This window comes from Oratosquilla oratoria, chromosome 14 (genome assembly GCF_046742065.1).
Source record: "Oratosquilla oratoria isolate Oo_2021 chromosome 14, ASM4674206v1, whole genome shotgun sequence".
NCBI lineage: Eukaryota > Metazoa > Arthropoda > Malacostraca > Stomatopoda > Squillidae > Oratosquilla > Oratosquilla oratoria.
In genome coordinates, this window is record NC_134790.1 from 31,575,699 (window position 1) to 31,583,198 (window position 7,500).

Consider the following 7,500-nt stretch of genomic DNA (forward strand, 5'->3'; position numbering starts at 1 on the left):
TCCTCTATTTTCAACAGTCATCGTGTATATTTCCCCTATTATTCTACTTCATTTCCTTAATGATTCAAACTCGACAAATTCCACACAACCTAGTCTGAAGATAAAAAAAAATGAAAAGTTGGAACTGATTACTGAACGCCCTGTGTCATTTGTTCCTGTCATGGGGGTCGTCTTCCTCCTCCTCTTCCTCCTCCTCCTCCTCCTCTACTTCCTCCTCCTCCTCCTCCTCTTCCTCCTCCTCCTCTACTCCCTCCTCCTCCTGCTCTTCCTCCTCCACTTCCTCATCCTCTTCCTCCTCCTGCTCCTCCTCCTACTCTGCCTCGTCCTTCTCCCCTTCCTTCTCCCTGTTCTCCACCTTTCCCACCTCCTCATCTTCCTCCTCTTCTACCTCCTCCTCCCCTTTCCCCTCTATTTCCTCCTCTTTCTCTACCGCTTTTACCTCCTCTTCATCCTTCCGTCCTCTTCCCCAGCCTCCTCTACCTCTTCCTCCCATTCCTCCCTTCCGTTCCCCTCCTCCTCCACCTCTTCTACCTCAACCCCCTCCACTTACTCTTCCTTCCTCCTCCTCCTTACTTCATCCTTCTCTTCTTGCCCTTCAACCCCCTTCTCCTTTTCCTTCACCCTCGTCTCCCTTCCTCCTTCTCTTCTTCTCCCTCTACCTCCTCCTCCTCCTCCTCTACTTCCTCCTTCTCCTCTTCCTCCCCATCTTCCTTAGGTAAGGAGACAGCTCTGCCACTGTAGCGCGGAGTTTCTTCTCTGAAGCCGACTATAATCGTCCCCTCTTAACCAGAACAAAAGGCTTAAACGGATCTCTTGGCTGGAAATGGTTTGAAGCGCCATTCCATTTAAGGTCACGGTTCTATTTGCGGAGCTCCCCTGACCTCGCACGAGCACCTCTGTTACAGAACCTCCTGTCTACTCACCCTCCTCGCCCTCCTCCTCAACCTCACCATCCTCAACCTTGCCCTCCTCCTCACCTTCCTCAACTTCATCCTCAGTCCTCTCCTCACGCTCCTCCTCGCCCTCATACTCACCCTCCTCCTGAACCTCACCCTCTTCCTCGCCCACATACTCACCCTCCTCTTCACCCTCCTCCTCACCCTCCTCCTCACGCCCCTCCTCGCACTCATACTCACTCTCTTCCTGAACCTCACCCTCTTCCTCGCCCACATACTCACCCTCATACTCACCCTCACCCTCCTCTTCACCCTCCTCCTCACCCTCCTCCTCACGCTCCTCCTCGCCCTCCTCAACTTCTCCCTTAATCCTCTCCTCGCCCTCCTCCCTCAATCCTTTCCTCACCCTCCTCACCTTCATCCTCCTCACCTTCACCCTCCTCACCTTCACCCTCCTCATCTTCACCCTCCTCAGCCTCACCCTCCTCTCCTTCACTCTCCTGCTCGCCCTTCTCCTCGCCCCCCTTCTCGCCCTCCTCCTCCTCGCCCACCACCTCGCCCTCCTCCTCACCCTCCTCCTCGCCCACCTCCTCGCCCTCCTCCTCGCCCTCCTTCTCGCCCTCCTTCTCGATCTCATCGTCACCCTCCTCCTCGCTCTCCTCACCTTCACCCTCCTCAGCCTCACCCTCTTCCTCACCGTCTTCCTCGTTCTCATACTCACCCTCATCACCCTCCTCCTCGCCCTTCTCCTCCTCACCCTCCTCCTCGCCCTCCTCCTCGCCCTCCTTCTCGCCCTCCTTCTCGCCCTCATCGTCACCCTCCTCCTCGCTCTCCTCACTTTCACCCTCCTCAGCCTCACCCTCTTCCAAACCGTCCTCCTCGCTCTCATACTCACCCTCACGTCACCCTCCTCCTCACCCTCCTCTTCACCTTCCTACTCGCCCTCCTCCTCTCCCTCCTCCTCGCTCTCCTCCTCATCCTCCTCTTCACCCTCCTCTTCACCCTCCTCGTCACCCTCCTCTTCATCCTCACCTTCATACTCCATCCCATCCTCACCCTCCTCCTCACCCTCTTCCACCTCACTTTCCTCCTCATTTATCTCCTCACCCTCACCCTCCCTCCCACTCTTATCATCACCCTACTACTCACCCTACTCCTTACCCTTCCCCTCACCTTCCCCTCACCTTCCTCATCACCCTACTCCATGCTCTTACCCTCACCCTCTTCATCACCCTACTCTTCATCCTCTTCTTCGCCTTCCTCTTGACTCTCTTCTTCACCCTCCTCACCCTCCCGTCTCTTCTCTTATCCTCCCCCCTTTTGTTTTCTTCCCCTACCCTTCTCTCTCCTATATCTCCTCCCATCCTCTTTTCTCATAACATCCTTTTCCATACAGCCATAGATCTCTTGCATTTGTCACCCAACTCTCTCCCACCCTCCACCCTCACACCCACCTCTCTCCCACCCACCTCTCTCCCACCCACCTCTTTCCCATCCACTGCTCTCCCACCCACCCCTCTCCCACCCACCACTCTCCCACGCGCCACTCTCCCACGCGCCAAGTATGGGAGGGATGGAAGCTCTACTTGAAGTAAAAGCCGAGTTGTCGGAACTGATGTGTCTAGTAGTCTTTCCCTCGTATTGTGCTTGAGTCAACCAGCCGTAGTTCTTTCGTCATATGTACTTCACCAATCATCTCTGATTCCATGTTCCCAGGCGCACCTTCTCAGTTGTGACTTATAGCGTACGCGTTTCCTCCATCAATTAACCAGTCAGTCAACCAATCAATTAATCCACTGTTGAACAGAGGTCACTCTCAATCTCGTCCATGAGTCGCTACCCCTACAAACTTCTCTATCCTGTCTCTCCAATTTCTATCTAGCTGAACGCCCTCGACGTCCGCCGTTGTCTTCTTCATGTAAAGAATATTTACGTCCGAATCTCATATAATTTTGGACCTTATGCTCCCTGGGGAAGAGAACTATATTCCTTTGCCCTCTGATAGAGGAGGTTCGGTCGTGGGATAAGAACGATTAGCCGCACGGATACCGATCGAACTCTCTCCGGACACTCCGCGCGAAGACGCCTGTAGATCCTTTCTTAAAAGGTTAAAGACTAAAGACTACAAAGGAGGTGGTAGGACTCTTGGGAAACAACGATGGACCCAAAGGATACCTCCTAGAATCCCAAAACTCCTTTCGGAAAATTCGCGCGAAAATATATTTAGCTCCTCTCTTGAAAAATTAAGGGCTAAAGACCATAAGGAAGGTGGTAGGACTCTTAGGAAGGGACGATGGATCTAAAGGACACCTCCCTAGGATTCCAGGATTCCAGGAACACCTAAGCAGTGTTATCAGTTCTTTTCTACTTTTGTTGCGTAATCATAAACGTGCTGGTCTTGCATATTCCTAGTCGTGGGTTCGAGTCCCGCACTTCTCTCCGTTTCACAGCAGTTATTGATACCTGCTCCACTAGTCCAAACTTATAGGGCAAAGGTGACGGTTTCGGCCGAAGTTCCTCAGCGCCTCCTGACGTATGATCCTCACCATGTATCTATCTACACGGAGTTCCACTGAGATCTCAAGGAGACCTTTTGGTACATGTTTTACTCAAAGACTCTCTGAGTCCAGAACAGACTCGGGGCAACACATAAAGCCAAGACGCCAAAGGAAATAAAAGTTTCCACCCTCTCCTCACCTTGGTTAGTTTGTCTGTGCCGGGAGGTTGAAAAGGAAACATGTGAAACTCACCATCACACTCCCATGCAGTGGGAAGTGAAAAACCCCTGTAAGGTCAAAGCCCTCTCAGTTGCGGCAAAGCCGATTGAGTTTTTTAGGGTCGCCTCCCCGTCTGGCCAGAACTATCGGGAACCAGCAAGACGAAGCCCGCATCGGTTTCCGGGAATCAAACTCACGACCGCCTGCTCAGGAGGTGGAAACGGTATCCACTGGAAACAACTATCCGCCCAAATTGAACCAGATTGGTCAATTCATTTATTCTTTTAACCATTTTTTCAGCGTTTACATCCACCTCACCAATCTTTTCTCCTAACTCCTTTAAATCTAATACTGCCTCTATGTTTTTTTTAACTTCTTTTTCGTCTATTTCTTTTTCCTCTTCTTCATTTTCTACTTCCTCCTCCTCCTCCTCCTCAACTTCTTTTTTCTATATTACTCTTTATTCTTTCTTTTGTTTCCATTTGTAATTTCCGTTTCCTCTTTTCTGTTTATACATTTTCTTCTACTCATTTACCTCCTACTCTATTTCCTACCTCACCTCTTCTACTCTTTCTCCTCGACTTTGTCTTCTTCCTTCTCCTGTTCTTCCTTTTCCCCCTCCCCCTAGCCTCCTCATCCTCCTCCTCCTCCTATCTTCTGTCTCACCCTTTCCCCCTTCCTCTTCTACATCCTCCTCTTCATCCTTTTCATCATCCTCTTCCTCATCCTATTCCTCATCCTCATTCTCTTACTGTTCCTCATCCTCTTCCTCATGCTCATCCTTATGCTCTTCCTCTTCCTTATACTCTTCCACATTCTCTTCCTTAGACTCTCATCCTCTTCCTCATCCTCTTCCTCATCCTCATGCTCCTCCTTATGCTCTTCCTTATATTCTTCTTCTTCTTTACACTCTTACTTATCTTCTTACTCATCCTCATCTTTAAACTCTTCCTTATATTCTTCCTCGTCCTCTTCCTCATCCCCATACTCTTCGTTATACTCTTCCTTGTACTCCTCTTCCTCATCCTCATCCTCTTTCATAACCTCTTCCTCATCCTCATCCTCTTTCTCTTCCTTCTCCTCTCCCCTTCCCTCTTCTTCCCCCTCCTCTTTTTCCTCGGTTTCTTCCTCCTCCCCCTCATCTTCCTCCTTCTCCTCGTCCACCTTCAGACCGTTGTCATCTGCCTGCCACACGCATCCACTCCCTCTGGTCCTCCTCCAGGTTGGCGGTCGCCAGCTCAGATAAGCATTGATCCAGTTCAATCCTCCCCAAACTCACTCCCCCTCTCTCTCACTCTCCCACTCCCCCTCTCACTTCTTCCCACTCCTCCCCATTTTTTTTTTTTTTTTTTTCTGCTGGTGCTGCTCTGGTATCCTTTTCCTCCTGACGTCACTCTCTCCCTCTCACTCTCCCTCTTTCATCTATCCACTCTTCCCATTCCCCACCTCTTTTTTTCTATTTTTCATTATCTTTTTTTTTTCTGCTCTGACATGCTTTTCCTGCTCCTGATGTCTATTGGTATTAACATAGGAAAAGGGCCGAGTGGCGTCTGTGCTACGCCGAGCCGGCGCCCGTGGCCGAGAAACCCGCTTTGTATTCCGACAGGCTGGGTTTCCAGAGTCTTCAGTACTTTGAGGCTGTGTATAGATTTATTTGTATTTTTACTTCAAGCACTTTCTTACGTTTTAATATTTTTCATATTTGGATTCAATTATTCATTTATAATTCATATGTTAATATATTTGTTGATTTATTATTTGTTTATTTGTTTATTCATTCATTTATTTACCATTTTACTTGATTGTTTATAAAATATATTGTATATATATATATATATATATAATAAATATATATATATATACATATGTATATATATGTATACATATATATATATACATATGTAGAGACATATAATGTGATATACCATGATATGATTTGGTATATTATATTATATATTATAATTTATATTGTATATTGTATCATAGATCGTGTTGTGTTGTATTATTATTATATTACTATATAATATATACATATGTATATATATGTATACATATACATATATATATATAATACATATATACATGTGTGTATATATATATACATATATGTATATAACATATATATATATATATATATATGTATATAACATATATATATATATGTATATAACATATATATATATATAAACATATATAAATATATATATATATATATATAGATGTGTGTGTGTGTGTGTGTGTATGTATATATATATATATATATATATATATATATATATATATATATATATATATATATATATATATATATATTTATATATATAATCTCGAGATTCAGTCCATCTAGACTGCATTCATGAGGTGATTGACCCCTGACTCGAGAGGGAAATACTTCTCCATTCGCCGCAACAGAATCGTAAAGAAACGTCCGAAAAGGGACAGATTTAAGACGCAAAGCCATTTTGCTTGTGTGTGTGTGTGTGTGTGTGTGTGTGTGTGTGTGTGTTTGTGTGTGTGTGTGTGTGTGTGTGTGTGTGTGTGTGTGTGTGTGTGTGTGTGTTTGTGTGAGTGTTTGTGTGTGTGTGTGTGTGTGTGTGTGTGTGTGTGTGTGTGTGTGTGTGTGTATGCATTTATATTTCTGTACAGAAAAACGATCAAGAATAGGAACAAAGGGAAGAGGATCATTAAGTGAAAAAGGACGAAAGAGAAACAGGAAGAAAAAAAACAGAAAAAGAAGAACAGGTAGTGGAAAAAGGAAGAAAAATGTGTAGGAGAGGGTATTGTGCCACTTCAGGCTAAGTCACGAACCTCCTGCACTCCTCCCCCGCCCTTCCCCCCCTCCCGCCTCTTCTCCCCCCTTCCCCCCACTTTCCCCCCTCCCCATCCCTCCCACACCACCAACTCCCATCGAATAACCCAGATTCTTCCGCTAATGTTTCCAAAGAACCGTTTTGTTGGGGGATCAAGAGTAGGAGGAGGTAGAGGGAGAGGAGGAGGAAGAAGAGGTGAGTGGGGAAGAGGAGGAAGAGTAAGAGGAGGAGGAACAAGAACAGGAACAGGAGATAGAGGAAGAGGGGGAAAAGAGAGAGAAAGAGGAGAAGGAAAAGTGAGAGCAAGAAGAAGAATAAGAGGAAGATTAACAGGAGCAGGAAGAGGAGGAGGAGGAAAAAAGGAGAGGAAGAGGAGGAGGAGGAGGAAAAGGAAAAGCTGGCAGAAGAGACAGAAAGAAATGTATTTGAGGAGGAGATATAGACATTAAGAAAGTGGAAGAGAAAGAGTAGAGGGCGACGATGATGGAGAAGAAGAGGAATATGAAAAACGAGAGTGAAAAGGAAGAGAAAGTGGAGGAAGAGGCGAAGGAGGAAGAGAAGAGGGAGATAAAGAGGAAAAGAAGGAGGAGGAGGAGGAAGAAGAGGAAATAGAACCTCCACCTCTTAATACCTGGAAGGAAGGAACATGCTAATTGGTAAAAGTCGAAGCGGAGGGTGAGGATGACGAGGAGGAGGAGGAGGGTGAGGAGGAGGAGGAGGAGGGTGAGGACGACGAGGAGGAGGAGTGTAAGGACAAGGAGGTTGAGGAGGAAGGGGACAAGAAGGAGGAGAAGGAGGAGGAGGAGGAGAAGATAGTGGGAGAAGAAGGGAGACTTGAGTTGCGGTCTTGTTATTGGCGACAATGTTGACAACGAATGGGTGAAGGATTTGGGGCCAGTAGGTCGGTGATGTGACCCTTATGATTTGCTATTTTTAACGCCGAAAGATTCCACTTAGCGAAGAAGAAAATGTCCTGGATAACAACGAGTTTCATGAATAAGACCCCAGTATTCATAAGGATAGACCATAAGTGGATAAATGAAAGAAGATAAAGAGTCTTAGCTACAGGGCGCTAAA

At 46.6% G+C, this 7,500-nt stretch overlaps 1 protein-coding gene across 5 annotated transcripts in view; it reads left to right on the top strand.

Moving 5' to 3' along the window:
- LOC143032828 (sodium channel protein 1 brain-like) overlaps positions 1 to 7,500 on the top strand; it is a 766,195-nt gene that overhangs the window by 393,854 nt on the left and 364,841 nt on the right. The window lies entirely within an intron of this gene.